We start from the raw sequence: 19,040 nt of genomic DNA on the forward strand, positions 1-19,040 counted from the left end.
AGATGGAAATCTGGAATGGGGGAGTCCAATCTTACGCCGATGGTCAGATGATATTCTTCTGACCACCACCGAAGATCCTTCAGGCAAGAATCGTCCAGACTATGAAGGCGTTCTCTTCCCGAAAGTCCCAGCGATTCCTGAGACATGCCTGAAGAGAAAGCATCCGGAGACGAGACCCTGGAATTAGGAGAGAGAGAGGGAGGCCATCCTGCCCAGCAAGCTCTTCCATAGGCTCACAGGTTGCGCTCTGTTCGATCTGAATGTTTCTAGTTGGCTCAGAATTGCCAAAACTCGTTCCTCCGTCGGGAAAGCCCTCAAACGACGCGTCTGAATCGTTATTCCTAAATACATTTTGTCTGAGCTGGAATCAAAGAACTCTTTTCTAAGTTGATGCGTATTCCCAACTTTTGACCCAAATTCAGTAAGAAGTCCCTCGCCTGCAAAACTTCCTCTACTGACGAAGCCTGAACTAACCAATCGTCGAGGTATCGCCTCATCCTGAAACCCCGGCGATGCATTATCTCTGAAATAGGAGACATCACCCTCGTAAAGACTTGAGGTGCTGTGGTCAGACCGAAGCAGAGGACTCTGAACTGAAATGTTCCAGTTGGACCCGAGAATCGAAGGAACTTCCGAGATTCGGATGGACGGAACCTGGAGATAAGCATCCTTGAGGTCCACTGAAATCATCCAGTCGTCTCTCCGGACCGACCGCAGCACCGACTGAGAAGTTTCCATATGAAACTTCGGGGAGATGATGAACCGTTGAGACTCGAGAGATCTATGATGGGTCTCCAAGATCCTCCCGACTTTGGAGCCACAAAAATCCGACTGTAAAAACCTGGGGAAGAAGGAGCGGGTTCTAATGCACCTTTTTCCAAGAGGGCTCGGACTTCTGCTGCTAACGCTATTCCTCTGATGGAGGAAGGGGAATAACTGGGAAGATGAACCGGTGAGCTGGATAGGGGAGGAAGAGAACGAAAAGGGACTCTGTACCCCCTCCTTAACACCTCCACTACCCAACTCTCCGCGCCATACTCCTTCCAGGTTTCCCAGAATGGCGCTAGGCAACCTCCTACCGGTGCAGACGAGGGAAGTGTCTCCTATTTCTGAAAACCCTTCTTAAGGACAGAAGGTTTCGGATCTGAAGCAGAAGCTGAAGTCTTGGATGAGAAGTGGACTTTCTTAGCGGACCTGGTTGGTGATTTGGAACGCGTCCGCTTGGCTGGAGATGTCATCCCGGAACCTCTCGGAGATCTAGAGGACTGTGCTGCCACTCGAATCATGGGTTGCTGTGACTCGACAGCTGAAGAAGAGGAAACGAAATTTACCATCGACGCTACATCTTCCTCCCTGAAAAGACTGTTGCTGAGCGCCAAAGGTGCTCTCAACAGAGCCCTTTTGTGAATATCTGGATAATGCGGAGGTAGATGGTTCAGAAAGAAATCCCTCCTTTTCTTACCGAAGAAGGTTGTGCAACCGGCCGAAATGTTAGCCTGATAGGCCAGTCCCATTGACACCGAAGTGATGAGGTTGTCGAACAAAACCGGGTCCGAGGGAGAATAACCGTCCTGTTTAAGGAACCCCATTAAACCAGATAACATCCACATCGAATGGGATAGAGCCTCCGACTGAGTACGAAAAGTGTCTTCCAAAATACCCGCTTCTCTCGCTGTGACAGAAACCAAACGATTCGAAGAAGGTACCCTAGATAGAAGAGCTTCCACTGATTTATTAAGAGGGACCCTAACACCCGCAGAAGGGTTACCCGCAACCTTGTAAAAACCCTTACGAGAAGGAAGCAAGGTGGAATCCTGCCTACCCGACCCAATTAATGCCGCTAACCTACCGTCCGCCTCCCTCAATGCCTGCTCGACACGGCCAAACCAAACTAGATTCTTTGGTGCATGAGCCACCACTGGTTTCGTCGCAAACAGTGACTCAAACATCGCCTGATTAGGTTGAAAAGGTTCTTCCGGAGCCTTGGACTGTGGGTAAAGAGCATGAATGAAGTCCACCATCCGCTTGTATTCGTTCTCGTTCGCTGAAGGAGAACAGGCTTCCGGTACCGGATCCTCTTCCTTGCAAGAGAAATCCTTATCAGAAAGATCTGACCGCGTCGAGACAGGAACAGAGACAGGCTGACCCCTAGAAAACGCTGGATCAGTTAACCCGGAACACGAAATACCTGAGTGCGCAAGATGAACACCTGGGGAATCAGCCGCAATGTTGCGGGCAGCCGAGAAGGGTTGCGCAAAACCCGCCCTCTCCAACAACGGTGGAGCTACGCTTGAGCCAGACACACCTGGGCGAACCACGCCCACCTCAGAAAACGGAGAAGCCGCAATACTCGCCAACCCCGAACTAGGCTGAATAACAGAAGCATGCGGATGAGGAATCGCAGCAGCAGACACTCCGCAATTTGCGGAAGCAGAACAAGGTGGGAAAAACTCCTGTTGACCCGCAACCGAACCCGAACCTACAAAAACCGTCCTAACCGGAGGAACAGGGACACCTGTTGGAAAGGTAGAGAAGGGAGGTACAGTAGGAGGGAAGAGAGAAGAAGCCACACTCGGGGTAACTACCGGAGACCCTGCCGATGACGTCATACATGTAGAGAACGCACCAGACGGGCCGCAGCTCACAGGAGTTTCGCATGAGAAACTGCGAGGTGCCGAACCCGAAGCGATTGTGGATGATAGGTTACCAGTAAACCTAGCTACCGGAGTGATTGTTGAGGCTACTGGAGCCGAAACATTGAATACGGGAACAGTCGCACTGCCAGATGCCGCAGCAACTAGCTCCGGAGGATGAGAAGTCATATGGTTTGTGGAAGATTGTCCCGAAGGCAAGTCCGTTAATGGTAGAGAGCTCGGATGAGCGAGAGAAGAAACCGAAAGTCTCCCCGAAGAATGACCCGAAACGGAAGGTTGAGAAAAAGCCATAGAAGATTTTGAAACCATAGGGGATACAGAAGAGGCCATAGATTTTAAGGAAAGAAAATAGACCGATTCTGTTCCCCCCTGATAATCCTGTAAAGCATCATTTGTGAATTCAGGCAGATTTTTCAAAACATCCTCAAAAATGTTGGAAAACCCAATATTAAAACAATTTCTGACCAAAGATCTGTAGCCTTTAGAGAATCCCAACAGATCAGCATTATACTCTGCAATGTTCAGCAATTGATCTATTGAACTGGACTCTGAAAGGGACGAAGGTTTGTCCCGAGGGGGAAACAGAAACTTAGAAGAAGAGAAAGGGATACTTTCCAACCTATCCACACCAGAAGAGCTAGGAACCAAAATTGAATCATCCTCTACCGATTTCGCAACCTTTTGTTGCAGAGAGCCTACTGAGGGAAAAAGAACCGCTGTTGGATCCAACAAGGGAGCCGCAACCTTAATGACACCTGACTCCGACTGCACCTTCAACCTATCTTCCTGATTCTCTACTACCGTCCTATCTCTAACTGTCTGCGTCAATCCTAAATTAGATTTTACCTTAGGACTTACGTTACCAGGGTGAAAGGGGAAATCTGCTGCTGACACTGCCTGCTCCGCGCCGGGGGGGCCGGTAGATCCTACCTTTGAAGTTTGCGGTTCTCCATGACCGCCGGCACCCGTTAGGGCTGGTTCTGGAACAGGCAAGGGAGCTGAAAAAGTGTGATTAGGTTCTGTGTCCCTATTAACTTTTTCCTGATCTTTTATCTCTGTTAGTTTTGACATGAAACTTGAAAACAAACTAGACATGCTGGCTGACAATTTGTCTTCTAATTTCCTAAATAATTCTGACTCTAAAGCCTCTTTGTCAAAACCCTGAGTCTCTACCGCTGAGTCCTTACGTTTACTCTTAGAAGCTAATGATTTCCTATACTTGAGATAATCTTCCATCTGTGTTGTCGACCATGACCTACACTCGTCACATCGCAATGTGACGCTACATTGTACCTTCCTGCAATTTATGCACAACGAATGTCTGTTGTTTTTAAGGGTACTCATCCTTTTCTTGCAGGCGGTGCACGAACGATGGGCTGCAGTTTCTCCAGCGGTAGCGATCTCCGTCGTCACGGCAGAAGCTGATGTGGAAGCCGAGGAGTTGTCCAAGGGTGGTGTCTTATCCATTTTATCCATTTCAAAATCCAAGCCAGGCCAAGTCAAAACGGGAGAGAAGGTCCAAAAATCCAGAGAAAGAACAATCCAGGAGAGAAGGGGGCGATCAAAACCAGTCCAAGTCGTTATCCAATCCAAAAAACGAAAATAAGGGGGTCGGGCTTATAACCAAAAATTCGCCTGATGTAGGACAAGTCCTAGCAGCATGGCGAACAAAAAGCAATTGAGGTTCTCGGCCATACACAGCCGGGACTTGCAGCAGCGTTGCCAACGGTACACTAGGTAACTCATTTGACAGGATTTTCCTGTAAGCGTTGGTAACGCTGACAGTTAATTACCCACTTAGTGGGTAATGAGTTGGGGATATAGTTCGGGCTGGTAGGTAACCAGGGCTAATTCAGGTGTTCAGGGAGTGTATTGCAATAAATTTTTTTCCAACAGGAATACAAACAATTGCCTCATATATACAGAATGTGAGCATCTTTCAGCACCAGATGAAAACCAGTTGAAAATTGGTAACAAGGTGGTTAACAGGTGGAGATGGGGGTGAGTAGGGGACTACTATCCCTCACTTATTGTCCTTCACACTAACTTTTCTTTTGGCCATGGCAGAGAACAGATGTGTTATCCTTCGTTGTCCTGACTGCCAGTTGAGAACTTCGATTCTGGATAAGCATCCTCTCACTGCCATTCTCTCTTGTTTAATTACATTTATTGTGGCTTACTCAGTTTTATTCTCACTGAATAAACACTTCCATTATATTTACTAAGACATGACTGCCTTTGTCAGCAGGTATGTCTCTGTTGATTACTTGACTTCTCTAATTAATTTGATTTAACAGGAATTTCCTGGCTTAGACTTTTCCTTGCTAAAAGTTGTCTGGTATTTGCTGGGAATGCAGCAGCAGCTAAGGAAGAGTTCATCAGCAGCTGTGTCATTCTCTGACTTATATACTAGTACAGTAATACATATAAATTTTCATAATAAAATTTATTACTTGGATACTCACCTACTGTTAAAGATAGTTTATTACTGGGATACTTACCTACTGTTAAAGACAGTTTATATCTCCACATCGATAGGTGAGTTGGCATTCACCTGTACAGCTCCACGCAGCCTAAACAAGGTATTAACATGGCATGGGTATGTTGGGGAGGTCATATTACAAATGGAGAATTAGCAGAGAGATAGAGCATCCAGAGGCTGGAAAGTAGCTCTCAAAGACTGAGATGGTTCATGACCTGTGAAGACAGGGGATGAGGAACACTTGGTCAGAACTTCAGTAGATCTGGAACTAGCAGGATGAATACCTATAGGAAGACCCAGGAAATTATGGAAAATGGAACAGATGAAGAATAAACCTTTAGGAGTGCAGTGAGAAAGTAATAAAATATGTATGATGCTGAAGGAAGTGTGCGCATCATGGTCATTTCAAATTTTCTCTTACTCTCAGAAAATTTATCACCATCCTCTCCATAACATCAACAATCTCTTAATTTCCTGTCAGGGTACCAACATTCCATTATTCTACTGTAATCTTCCACTTCTTCACTCATTTCTTTTATTCCAGTCTAGAACCCTTACAAAGAAATGGAAGATATACAAAGAACTGAATGAACAGAAGAGGTATACCAAGGAAAATTATCTGCATTGTTGGTGGAAGAACAGAAATAAAAAACACTCAGCTGGGTCTTTCTAAGCCTTAGTAATGTACTTACTGTTCTAGACTCACTGATAACCATGACTGGAAGGTTCTGCTGTACAGTTTAAAACCCTACGACGTAGGACAGCAGAAGATCTTACTGAGCACACAGGACACACAAAAGTACAACAAACCCCTGAATCTCAAAAGTGATGTCTTATGGAAGTAAAGCCATGATTCCATGAGCTAAAAAACACTTGCAGCTGGAACATATGCTTTATACTCTAATAAATCTGGTTCGACACTGGAATTTACAATAAATCTTGCAAAACTTAAAATGAAATACCTTTCAATATATAAATACAACTACTTCAGTATTAAATAGAATGCACAGTAATTCATATTTTTAGGATATTTTTATTTACCAACACACTCATGCTCTACTCAAACCTATAACCTCAATGAAAATGACAAAATCCGATTGCATATTCAGGCACAGATACTTTTGTGATGTTGGCACGGCACCAAAAAGCTGAGGAGCACTATGGAATTAGCTAAACTCCTCATTGCATAAACCTAGCATTTATTACTGACAGTCAAATCACTGTAGAATGTAAACACAGCCAAGCATAATTTGTCCCAGGACCTAAATAAGATTGACAGGCACTGTTCTAGTTTTCTTCTTTATAAGTCTTCTCCAACTATTTCTAACAGAAGCATCTTAATCAGCTAGTACACCCTTTTCTCCTAATCCTTCCTCACTTTATCATGCCATCTAATCCTCTGCCTTCCTCTCAACCTCTACTCCTAACAGGTTCTATCAAAGCTCCCTTCACTTCTTCCTCCTCACTGATCCTTACCACATGCCCACCAGGTAGAGGCCACTGTAAAATGCGAGGTCAGTCCTGTATGACTTCTAAAGCTCTTCCTCTATACAATCTCCTCCAGCTCTGCCAACATGGCTACAGATTCTGAAGGGTACAGAGCATACACCTGGAAAAGTACCAGTGAGAAAGAGGATGGGTGATGATACCTGAATGGAATCTGGTAACTGTTCCAAAGAACTACAACCACCCAAGGTTCTGCTTAATCTCTTCTGCATTGCCACATGGCTCAACAGGCATTCCCCTAATTGTGGCAGCTGAGGAGGATGGTCGGTTGCCTTAGCAACCTTGTCCTTTCTTCCTTTCCTGGCCATGGATAAGGAATGAGTGTGAGAGAGCTGAGTAGGCTCCCCACGTGTTCTAGAGTACATGTAAGAAGAATGGGCTACTGGTCTGAGTTTAAGAGGAACATCACCCTTGAAACTCCAGAGTGGTTTGAAGGCAACTGCCTGGTAACGACAAGTACACCAATGGACTGTTCCAAAGAGTAAGATGATTCTCCACCAAAACTTGCCTCAAAAACAGAGACAAGACCATATCTCATCTGCTGAGGCAAAAGTCTGCCCAAATATTGGCACTCCAGTGCATGAGGAAAGTTGGCACTTTCTCTCATGACAACAGAAACCTCCTAAACTTTACTTTATCATCCTGGGATGAGAAACATGTAATTTCCTGAGCTGAAATCCAGGTGAACACAAGAGTGAACACCCGGTGGCTCTCACCAGTCAGATGTATCAAACTTTGAACAGGTAAACGGCCATATCGCAGACAAAAGTGGAAGAACTTCCAAGAGTTCTCATGGAAAAGTAACTAAAAGTATGTTTCCTTCACATCTATTGAAAGCATTACCTTGCACTCTGAAACAGGTCTGAGAGACAAGATCATTCAGAGGGGAGAGGTCGATGCCCAATCTCTAACCACAAACCCCAGTGGTCAATCCCTTACAACTCCTAAAGTGCCTTTCTCTATCATCTCTTCCATCTCCACCCACTGGGCAAGGGATTTTTCCAAGAATTTGAAGCATACAGTATATTTGTAACAGTACCAGTGAGCGAGCATGGGGTGGGTGAAGGTCCTTGAAAGGAATCTGGTAGCCATTTCAAATAACTGCAACTATCCAGGGTTCTGGCCCCCATATCTGCCACACTGCTTGATGGCTCTACAAGAATGCCCATATTTGTGGTACCTGAGGAGGACGACTGCCAGCCTCAGTGTTCGCCTCTTTTTCCTTCCCCTTCCTTTCCTAGTCATAGCTGGGAGAAGAGGGCATAAGGGCTGGAAGGGCTCCCATCCCTTTTTCTAGGAATTAGAATGAGCCACTGGTCTGGGTTTGTTTAGGAGGAACAGGCTTTCTCCTTGACCCAGACCAAGAGAGCTTGGCTACACCTGCAGGTTTAGCAACAGTCATCCTCAAAATCCCAGGGAGGTTTAAAGGCAACTGCCTGGTGGATCAAAGAATCTTGAAACTCTGATCTTCTCTTCTCCATCGCTGCCTCCTCCACACTACTCTTCTGAAGAGTAATGTTCAATGACCCTGGTGGTCACCAGACTGTTCAAGAGTAAGACCAGACTGCCAAAACTTAGTGGTTTTATACCATAAAATGTTAAACATAATACTATACTGAAAAAAAATGGTGACTGATAAAGCCATGAATATACCAGAGAAAATTTGAAATGACCAAGATCCACACTTCCTTCATCATCATACATGTTTTATTACTATCTCCTGCACTCCTAAAAGGTCTAGTCTTCATCTGTTCCTTTTTTCCAAAATTTCCTGGTCTTCCTATAGGTATTCATCCTGCTAGTTCCAGATCTACTGAAGTTCTGACCAAGTGTTCCTCATCCACTATCTTCACAGGTCATAAACCATCTCAGTCTCTGAGAGCTACTTTCCAGCCTCTGGATGCTCTCTTTAATTCTACATTTGTAATATAACCTTCCCACCATACCCTTGCCATGTTAATACCTTGTTTAGGCTGCGTGGAGCAGTACAGGCCTGTATACCAGTTGTGTGGGCCATTTCTCTTCACCAGTGTTCTAGATACTTCTACCAATTTCATACATGATGTAGCTATTCTCTTTCCTACTGTTCTATCAATTCTATCCAAGATCTGACACTATTAACTGTTGAAGCAATGGACAATTATTACATTTCAAGTTATCAAGAATATGACAAAATATACAAAACAGAAAGTGGTAGATAGCCAAGCAGGCTACATACATATAATGTAAAAATGCAAAACATTACAGATAATGCAGTGGTAGATAGCCAAGCAGGCTACATACATATAATGTAAAAATGCAAAACATTACAGATAATGCAATGAGTCCAAAACCACATCACAGTATAGCCACTGTAACAGACCATTAAGATGTGTTTCCTTTAGCAAAGACTTTGTACAACCAAAACTTTTACAAGGGTTGAATATAGCCATGAAAATCACTACATCAGCCAAATTACAAGCACAAAAGAGTCCATACAAATCCAGATCAATGACGGTAAACAATGTTTTCTTTGGAAATCTGGGTTCTGTTTCATTTGGACATTTCAAAAATAGGCCTACATATCTTTGTTATAAACTGATTCAAAGGTCAAAAGATCAGGCTGATCTAGATTACGATCATATTTCAAAACATTTTTACCGATACATGTGAAAGTAAATGAATACAGGTATTTTACTTTTGCCTTGTGCTCCGAACAGAACTCTGTAAAACAAGGATAAAGTATGCTGAAGCCACACTCTGTCCCTGCAATGTGCTGTTTCACTGATAATGAAATAATATTTTTTACGAAAGTAATTATTTGAAGCAGGGAAGATATGACACAAACACTGTTTCTATTCGTTTTAATGTTGGTTCAAGGAAATTGGATTATACATTGAACATTCAGGTAGAAAATTGGGTGAAAATTATGCTACTGCTTACAAATTAAATCTGTGGAGTTATATGGAAAATCCTTTAGAATGCCAAAGTTAAAAACCTAAAACCTATGTGCTATGAAATAAGCACAGGCTTTGTGGTGAGATGTAAAGTAGCTAGCATTGTAGAAAGCTTACCCATAAACTTAACACATTCATGCTTACATTTAGCAGCTCACTGACCTTTCATTATTACTGCTCACTTGACACAGGGCACAACATCAAACTGGCTGGGAAAGCTTCACCCTCTTGGGTTACCTTACCTTTGGTAAAATGTGAAACCAGCACTCACCGCACTGCAATAAATTTTAAACTAACCTAGGGCAAAGTGTTCATCAAAATACCGTATTTTAACAACTGCATTTCTTGTCTTCTTAACATATTTCACAATCTGTTGTGCTATTCAGCTCTGGTTCCTCACCGTAGTCCCCTCAATTATTAGATACTGGGCTTGAGTTAGAATTTAAGTCTGGCTATGGAGTATGTGTTGTCTACAAAAACAAGAAATAGTGGCTAACCAATAAAAATAAATATGAAATATTAGATGAAACATTAGGAAATTGAAAAAGAAAATATAAAAGGAAATAGAGATGATTTTATGCATTTTACATGGACTTCTAATGAGAAACTTTTCAAACTGAGGCACCACTGACATCCTGCCTTTGTATTTTTAAACAAATACTCCCATTTGTGATGGCCAAAATTTATCCATGATTAGGAAAAGCAGGCTTATTTCAAACACATTTCATAAGCCCCTGAGATGAACACACTAATCAATAAATTGCTTAGCATGCCCTATCTACCTGTTACAAAAGTGTCTCCTGGAATCACAGCCCTGAGTTTATATATGTTGAACCTTTAAATAAATAAAGACCCTTGGCATCTCATATATACCAATAACAAAAAGTCTACCAAGATGACTGATCCTGATAATACATAGGGTGAGGCAGCTGGTGACATGGCAAAAAGGCCACTGCACGTTCAACTTACCATGAATAAAATCTTCACAGGGTTCAAGTAAAATATCTGAGAAAGTGAGATTGCCAAATCACTTATGGATGTTCCAACTATAAAGTTTGCAAATGGAATTAGCAGGAACAATACAGTAACAAGGATACATGGCTTGGTAGGACATGCTGTAAAATAAGTAGTCAGGAAACTTAAACCAAAAATAGTGGTCTCTAAAGTTAATCCTATCTAATTTTCCCAACGTAAAGGAGAAAATAAGTTAGTTACTCAGGTTACCTGTTGCTGGTGAAAATCTCCACCCTATTTAAAAAGGTGTTCCTGAAATGCACAATGCTACTGGCATTAATAGTGGCAATATTATGCAGTGAATGTCTGAACAAAGATGCCTATGTTACCATCTGACTGTCAGATTTGGTCACACTGAGATGGAATGCTTGTTCAAACATAGTTTGAGGTAACACTGCAGGGAGGCTGGGCTTAGGCTATCATGAAATAAAATAGTATATTGTAGACTATATACTTCATATTTGGTAGGATGCATCGACGGAACAGACACAGAAGACAAGACACTGAACATGAGGTGTATTAATGATGTTGAATGTTAGCCTACTGGATGCAGAAATCTAGAGATTATCCTGGCCACCAATAGCCTACCTGTCATGGATACAAATATTTTGACTGTGTCTGTCGGAAATACAATAAGGCAAATTAATAAATATCTTGCCTATAACATTAATCTTATCTACAGACACCACTGCTGAGAAATAAATGTGTTGACGAACTTGCGTTTGTTGTGGAGGCTTAGACTATAACTGGGGGAATAAAGGAGCAGGATAGGCTAACAGGCTGATCCTACCTCGGAAGCGAGGAGTGCAATTATATTTCTAAGGCCACGTCCACCAGAGTGAGGAGCAGATGTATGGAGAAGTTTTGGCCAACAACATTAGGCCTAGCTCTAAACTATGCCCGTCTCCTTCCTGGTAGGGTAACTGTCCTCTCAGCCTTAACCCTTGAACAAAAGAACCAACTCTCAACACCGGAGTTTAATATTATTAAAAAGAAAAATCACCACTTACTTGTTTCTTATAACTGATACGAACGCACGCACTTAAAAATGCATGCAACTAAAACGATTAACACAACGCAATTTTCCTAAACATTCCCAGCCCGGTGCAGACGATGTGGGGTTCTCACAGAGTTTAGGGGCACACTGAATGTTTACACCAGCAAAGTGACACCGTGTCTGACGGATGTGAGGACCGAGGAGTTTTGTCTCGGCCCCAGAGTGTTCGTGGCACAGATGGACCAGTTTGAGGTAGAAACAAACTTTTCGTACACGAACACACACCTACGCCATCTTCCCTAATAGGGCTACAGTCGTGGAATGGATTGGAGTGTATTATCGCGAGCCGAATGCAGATTCTATCATCGTCGTCAAAATATTTTCAGTCTTAGCTTTGCTTATGGTAAACTTATGTTGGAAATTTGTGGTTAATTGATTTGTTTTTATTTCTAGACCACCCTCACTGTCAAATTATTTCGTGCGACTACATCGCAATATATTCGTGAATAATTTTTCACTCCATCGTCGATGATTAATGACGTCATTGCTAAGAATAAAAGATTCAACGCATGTTGTCATGGTCAAAGGAGGAATCCAAGGTTCATCACAGGAGAAACTAGCCACAAAATGACATCAGACTTGGACGAGGTATTGGAAGGCTGCAGTTAGAATAACAAACGCCAACGCAACAATATTGGTTATGCTAAACTAACTGTACTGGAAGCACCCTCACAATGAAAAGACTGGTAAAATATATAAAAAACAATATCCACAGGTGACAGATGATCCATACATTTATCTGAAGTTGTTTTCGAATTCGGCAGGCTACGGGAAAATTGAAATGAGAAGTAAAATACTGTATTATACTTTGCGTAGCACAGGAAGCATCAAAGTTATATGGCGACGACTGAAAAAAGCAACTCGATCGTATATTAAAATAATATTCACTCCCCAACAGATACATAATGAAGCAGTGTACTGCACTCTTTGTAAGGCAGATAAAACGTTAGCATTTGGAACGAATAAATGGTGCTTCAGAATGTCGGTAGCATCATCTTCATCCTGATATATTTTCTGAAGCCATGACATTAGCCAAGATTCTAAAAGCAATGGGATAACAGTCTGATAGTAGGCTACTTAAGTCTGAGCCGATAATCATATGTGTTTGTACAGATAACTTTAACTGCTTTCAACAACGTTTAAATTTAACAATACTTCACATAAGCAAAACGAGTAAAAGAGAAACAAAAAATTATTTATGTATATAAAAGACGTATTATGAAAATGATTGATTTACGAAGAAATAATTAAATGCAATATTATTTTTTATTATTATTATTATTATTATTATTATTATTATTATTATTATTATTATTATTATATATTTCCGAATCATGCAAGCCCACGACACAAGTGTTTTCAATTCAAGTGCTCGAAATAAGTACGCAAAAGTATAACTCTTTTTTTCTCTCTCGCTCCTTCACCATAAGACAGAAGACGATTCTGATAGTAACCTTCCAGTCAATATTCTCCAAAGAGAGAGAGAGAGAGAGAGAGAGAGAGAGAGAGAGAGAGAGAGAGAGAGAGAGAGAGAGAGAGAAGATCAAAATTTCATAACAAATATCTCGGGCAAAAAAGAGAAAAATATATTGACAGACATTACAGTAAATACGATCGATACCGAAAGGCCGAAAGGTGATGATGGAAATAACGTCATTCCTTTTAAGCAAGAACTGTAGTAAGATTTAGTCCTAACATGGAGAAACCAGAGAGCCTGGTTTCCGTCAAGCAAGGTCGATGGGGCGGGGACTAGACACCCTTTCCTAAGCCTGGCTCCGCAAAATAGACACAAGATGAAAGGAAATCTGCAAGGAAGTTAAATATGCCTACTTCCTAATTGTAATTACTCGATTGCATTCATAATACATAACAATTCTGCAATCATATTCATGATTAAATGACTCAAAATACCCCATTACACCCAGCTTGAAGGAAAAAGCCAGTTGACCACAAAAAAAAAAAAAAAAAACAAGGTCCAGCGCCTCCATGGGCTCTTGATACTCGAGTAGCCTCTGTGACATAAGCAAACACAAAATGGAATTAAAAATCGTCTTTACAGGCTGCTTTAGTAGCAACAGCCAGTTGCAACACTTAATTTAACAAACAAACAAAAAAAAGTTCAGAGTTACGTTTAGACGGAAGCGCGCAGACAAAAGGCAGCCGTGATACTGCACAAGGGGAACGATCTCATTAACAAAATGTTTATATGCGAAAAACATAGCTAACCAGAGACTGAAGAACGAAGGCCGGAACTAAGGGATACATAATGAAAAAGGGAAGATATTCGTTAGGAATGAGAACTAAATATTCCTTAGAAAACCCAATCTCTTCAGGATTAAAGGTATTTCTGGCAAAGTAATGTGGGCAGAATTTTGGGAATCAAACACATTAAATGATTAGTAACACAAAAAATTTGACACAAACAAAAATGATTATGATATTAATAATAGTAAAAATCGTCTTTACCAGTAGTAGTAAGTAAAATAAATATACAAGACTTTTATATATAATAATAATCCACACTTTGCGAGGCAAAGTATAGGGTTAGCGCCTCTGCCTTGCAAAACACCAAGCAACTCTGGTGCCAGGAGCAATGGGTCAAATTGATACCCGAAAAGAAATCTGACAAATTCGTGTCACGTTCTCAGACACCCAGCTGATGCATCATCTGCACATTGCAGCCATGCATGGAAGCTGCGGAGAACCTTGCTGTAAGAATCTCTTCTGAGTCATCATTATGGTTATTAAGATCTGTTATAGAAAAAGATGCCAGTGTCCGAACCTCGGCTTATTTTGACATCTGATTATGTTAATTAAGACAGTTTCCTAATAACAAATGATTCTTATAATATATTGCACATTATAAACATCTCGTCCCATCATCCGTATAAGAAAAATAGCCTAACAAACGAAATATAAATAAGCAAGTGCGTAAATAAAAAGAAAGAAATCATATCTTTGCAAATCTGATACCTCCAACAGCGGGACGAGTAATGAATCTTTTATCAAATGAACCATAATACTGGAAGAACCAAAATAACAAGACACAGGTATGTGCATGTATTGCTTAAGTATTCTCACGCTCACATCAGGTTATCACGAGAAATACAGGGTACGTATCATAAACGTATCATGCTAATTTCTGAAACTTAAATACAAAATACCTCAAGGAAAACTGACACAGAGAAAATGGTCCTGACGATTTAAAAAATACTGTACATTTAAACGAAATTTACTGTATATGTGCTGGTTCGAAAGCGGATTACAAATTATTACGAAGAGAATAACTATAGACAACGACAATGCCGTGACAGGATTTGAAGAAATGACGATGATTGCTTCGCGAGCCATCAATTCTACATTCTTCTTCGATGTGACGCTACTACAAAAATTAATGTGATGATGTCATTTTACTTGAAAACTCCACGTAACACTGCCTTAGACTTCGGACTTACTGTTTATGTTTGCAAATATTTAAATATTTATCTTAAATTAATTTTTCAACATGTGGGCATTGTAATCTAAGGAAGCTTTTGAAGTAATGATTACGGGGAGTGTTCCAAGTGAATTCTTCACTTTGTAATAAAACGAGTTATTTAATAACAACAACTGATTTGAGTATGTGAGTATTTTCGCAAATCAACGTAAAATTAATTTGACTTACGTCACGTCCTGCTTAAATGATATTGAAAACATACATGCGAGTAATTTCCTCTATCGTAAGCCATGTCTAGATTTGAATACGTACGCAGAAACAGTCCACATATGTCACATTGTAGGCACAGATGTCTCGACATCAGAGTTCGGGCTAAATTATGCTGCCAAGTCATCAGAAAAGCTTCTCAATATTCATCACTCAGTAATATAATATTACCAGCGAACTGAATGTATCGCTAATGTAACTGATAACTTATTGGGAAATCAGTAACTCTTACAAATATGATTATTTGATAATTGGCTTAGATTTTTAAAGGCCGTAAAAATGGTGTGAGAATGTAAACCACTCAAAATGCAAAGATTAATGACAGATATTGACATAGCTAAAAAGAAAATCTGTATAATGTTATTATGAAAATGTACGTTTTTGACGTAATGCCTATTCATCCAAGAAAAAGATCTGATGTTTATTCAACTTTGCCATGCTCAATTTTAACTTGCATGTTCAGTTCACAAACAAAAATCAATGTTCTTCCGTACTAATAACTTAAGGAAGTTGTGCCGTTTGACTCTCTCTCTCTCTCTCTCTCGCTCCTCTCTCTCTCTCTCGCTCTCTCTCTCTCTCTCTCTCTCTCTCTCTCTCTCTCTCTCTCTCTCTCTCTTATTCTTTGATGGAAAAAGCGGAGATGCCAAGGCCATGAGTCATGAAGAACCAAAGAAAGATAACCTCTGATATCGAGTGTCTATCCACAGCCAAAAAAGGAGAAACGGAAACATTTTAGTTAATCAAAGTTAACATAACTACGATGATGAAAAGGACAACATCCAACGTTAGTTTTATGCAACCTTGTGAAATTATTTGGACACAAATCACCATCGAATTTTGCTAGATTGGTCCACATCATCTGACTGGCCTTTCTGAAAAGTCTCACGAAATGAACTCAAAAGTTTCAAGTGATGTTGCTACATTCTTCCTCCGGGTTGTTCAGCGTAACCATCAAAATCTAAAAATCATGGTTTGTCCTTGGGCGTCAAAACTGATTATTGCAAGAGGCGGACCGTCAGGTCACGATATGGACTCGATACTAAATAAAGCCAAAATTGATTGAACTTGCCCTTGGTCCATGACAAATGTCCTCCATGAATTTCACGAAAATGTGTACATATCTTTTGTGGAATCCTACCGTAAAACGGATAATTTATCCGGATGTTTTTACTGTCCTTATTACTGCAACGATTATGATAAATTTGTTTGTTATGCTTGGTGTGCACATCTTTTATCTGACGGATATTAAAATAATTAATGGCATTAAATGCAAACATAATAAATTAATACACAATATACGTACACGTCACACATGCACACACTATATAGACACATACACATATTTATATATATGTGTATAATATATATATATATATATATATATATATATATATATATATATATATATATATATATATATATGTATATATATATATATATATATATATATATATATATATATATATATATATATATATACATACACACACACACACATATATATATATATATATAATATAATATATATATATATATATATATATATATATATATATATATATATATATATATATATATATATATATATAACATATTTATATATATATATATATATATATATATATATATATATATATATATATATATATATACATATATACATATATATATATATATATATATATATATATATATATATATATATATATATATATATATATATATATATATATATATATATAACATACCCAGGGCCTTCGCCAGTTTTAGGAGTATTTTCAATTACGACAGCTGGTATGCATCCATGAAGGAGCAAACTTAACAACTGTATGCGTATGTAAGCGCGTGCGTATGTGTTCGTGCACTTTGATCACGGGCGACAAAAAGTCATGAATCATGTTTGGCCCTGGGGAAGAAGAGCGTGAGGGACAGGCAATCGCCGCCACAAGTAAGAGCAGATATATAGGTCCTGGGTAAAAGGTTGAAAAATGAGCGGTGCATGGAAAAACTACAGATATACCACAAGCAATAAATGGATACAGTCACCAAAGCGACAGGTCTTGGGGTAACACAAAATGAATCATAGCCTTTGGATACCGGAAAGAGAGAGAGAGAGAGAGAGAGAGAGAGAGAGAGAGAGAGTACCATAATTACATACGCATTTCACTTTCAATTAAGTACAACCTGCGTTGTTATTTCATACACAAATAATGAAATGACGCCAAATTACGATCATTTTTTTCATTAGCTACGCAGTAATTACCTGCTGTTATTTGTAAGGTGTCTTGGTGGCTCACCGCCAGCCTTGAAAAATGGTGTCGTTGAAGGTAAGTTGTCCGCAATATGTTCTTAAGAAGCAGGTAGTTTAAGATGATCTTTTTTAGCCCGTCATTTTTAGCAGTTTTTCTTCTTATAATGTTTAGCGAACTTAAGGTGCGTTACAAATAACAGCTTACCTGCTTAGCTTTTTGTACCATTTTTAACTTGCTAGATTATTAGTGGTCATTTTTCCTTTCTGATTTCCTTCAGCATTTCTGTCATGCATCACACACACAGAGAGAGAGAGAGAGAGAGAGAGAGAGAGAGAGAGAGAGAGAGAGAGAGAGAGAGAGAGAGAGATAATTTAATGGAAATTCGTCAATGAGTTTATTTCAAGTGACCTCCACCGTTGTTGTTATTGACTGAGCACGGGCTCTTGCTCTTAGAACAGCCCGCAAAGGATCTCCATCGTGTTGAGTGGTTTCCTTACACTGAATGAAGCTCCAGAATTTCAAGATCTAATGATATATCTGTCTTAGACCTTCTCCAGAATTTGGCGTTTTCATGCATAAAAGTGTGCGCAAACATCCATGCGCCGAGAGAGCAAGTCTAGGGTTTCTCCTTATAAGGGAGATAAACAAAAGTAACGAAATCTGGAGTAAAAGTTAAGTATATCTTAGTTTAACCAGACCACTGAGCTGATTAACAGCTCTCCTAGGGCTGGCCCGAAGGATTAGATTTATTTTACGTGGCTAAGAACCAACTGGTTACCTAGCAACGGGACCTATAGCTTATTGTGGAATTCGAACCACATTATGACGAGAAATGAATTTTTAATTTCTATCACCAGAAACAAATTCCTCTAATTCTTCATTGGCCGGTGGAGAGTCGAACAATGGGCCAACAGCGTGCTAACCGAGAGCTCTACCAACCCCTCTAATGAAGAACTGAAATCTGGAGTAACAGTGAAAGCTGAAGTACTTATAAAATCGCAAAGCCAAAACACCCCAAGCAAGTATAAGAAAAGGACAGACCCGATCGTCCCTGTGGTGCCAATTCGGAAGACTATACATTTAGCATAAGGAAGTACAGGGAATGTGCAAAAATTCTGTATATTGCTCGAGGTGGAACAAAGAAAATCTTTACACTAGACTCAGTCAGTAACTACGCAAACCATAATATGCTGCAGACTTTTTACTTTGTATTCATATTCTGTGTTTCTGTTAACTGAATTGAATTGAATATAGAATTTAGGTCAAAGGCCAACACTGGGACCTATGAAGCCATTCAGCGCTGAAACGGAAACTGACAGTAAAAGGTTTGAAAGGCGTAACAGGAGGAAACCTCGCAGTTGCACTACGAATCAATTGTTAGGAGAAGGCGGAAAGTAATGTGGAAGAAAGAGAATATGAAATGAACGAAAGAGGTT

At 40.1% G+C, this 19,040-nt stretch overlaps 1 protein-coding gene across 5 annotated transcripts in view; it reads right to left on the reverse strand.

Annotated features, from left to right (window-relative positions):
- The window catches only part of frc (fringe connection), a 95,653-nt gene that overhangs the window by 61,404 nt on the left and 15,209 nt on the right, over positions 1-19,040 (reverse strand). Inside the window, exon 1 of one of the 5 annotated variants that reach the window (XM_067103999.1) lies at positions 11,603-12,052. The exons of 1 other annotated variant lie outside the window; for it this stretch is intronic. The gene's annotated coding sequence lies outside the window, so the exon portion shown is untranslated. Of the gene's footprint in view, positions 1-11,382; positions 11,538-11,602; positions 12,053-19,040 lie in introns of those variants that run through there. 3 more of the 5 variants (XM_067104002.1, XM_067104003.1, XM_067104004.1) reach the window with 3 other exon arrangements.

Source organism: Macrobrachium rosenbergii, chromosome 5 (assembly GCF_040412425.1).
Source record: "Macrobrachium rosenbergii isolate ZJJX-2024 chromosome 5, ASM4041242v1, whole genome shotgun sequence".
NCBI lineage: Eukaryota > Metazoa > Arthropoda > Malacostraca > Decapoda > Palaemonidae > Macrobrachium > Macrobrachium rosenbergii.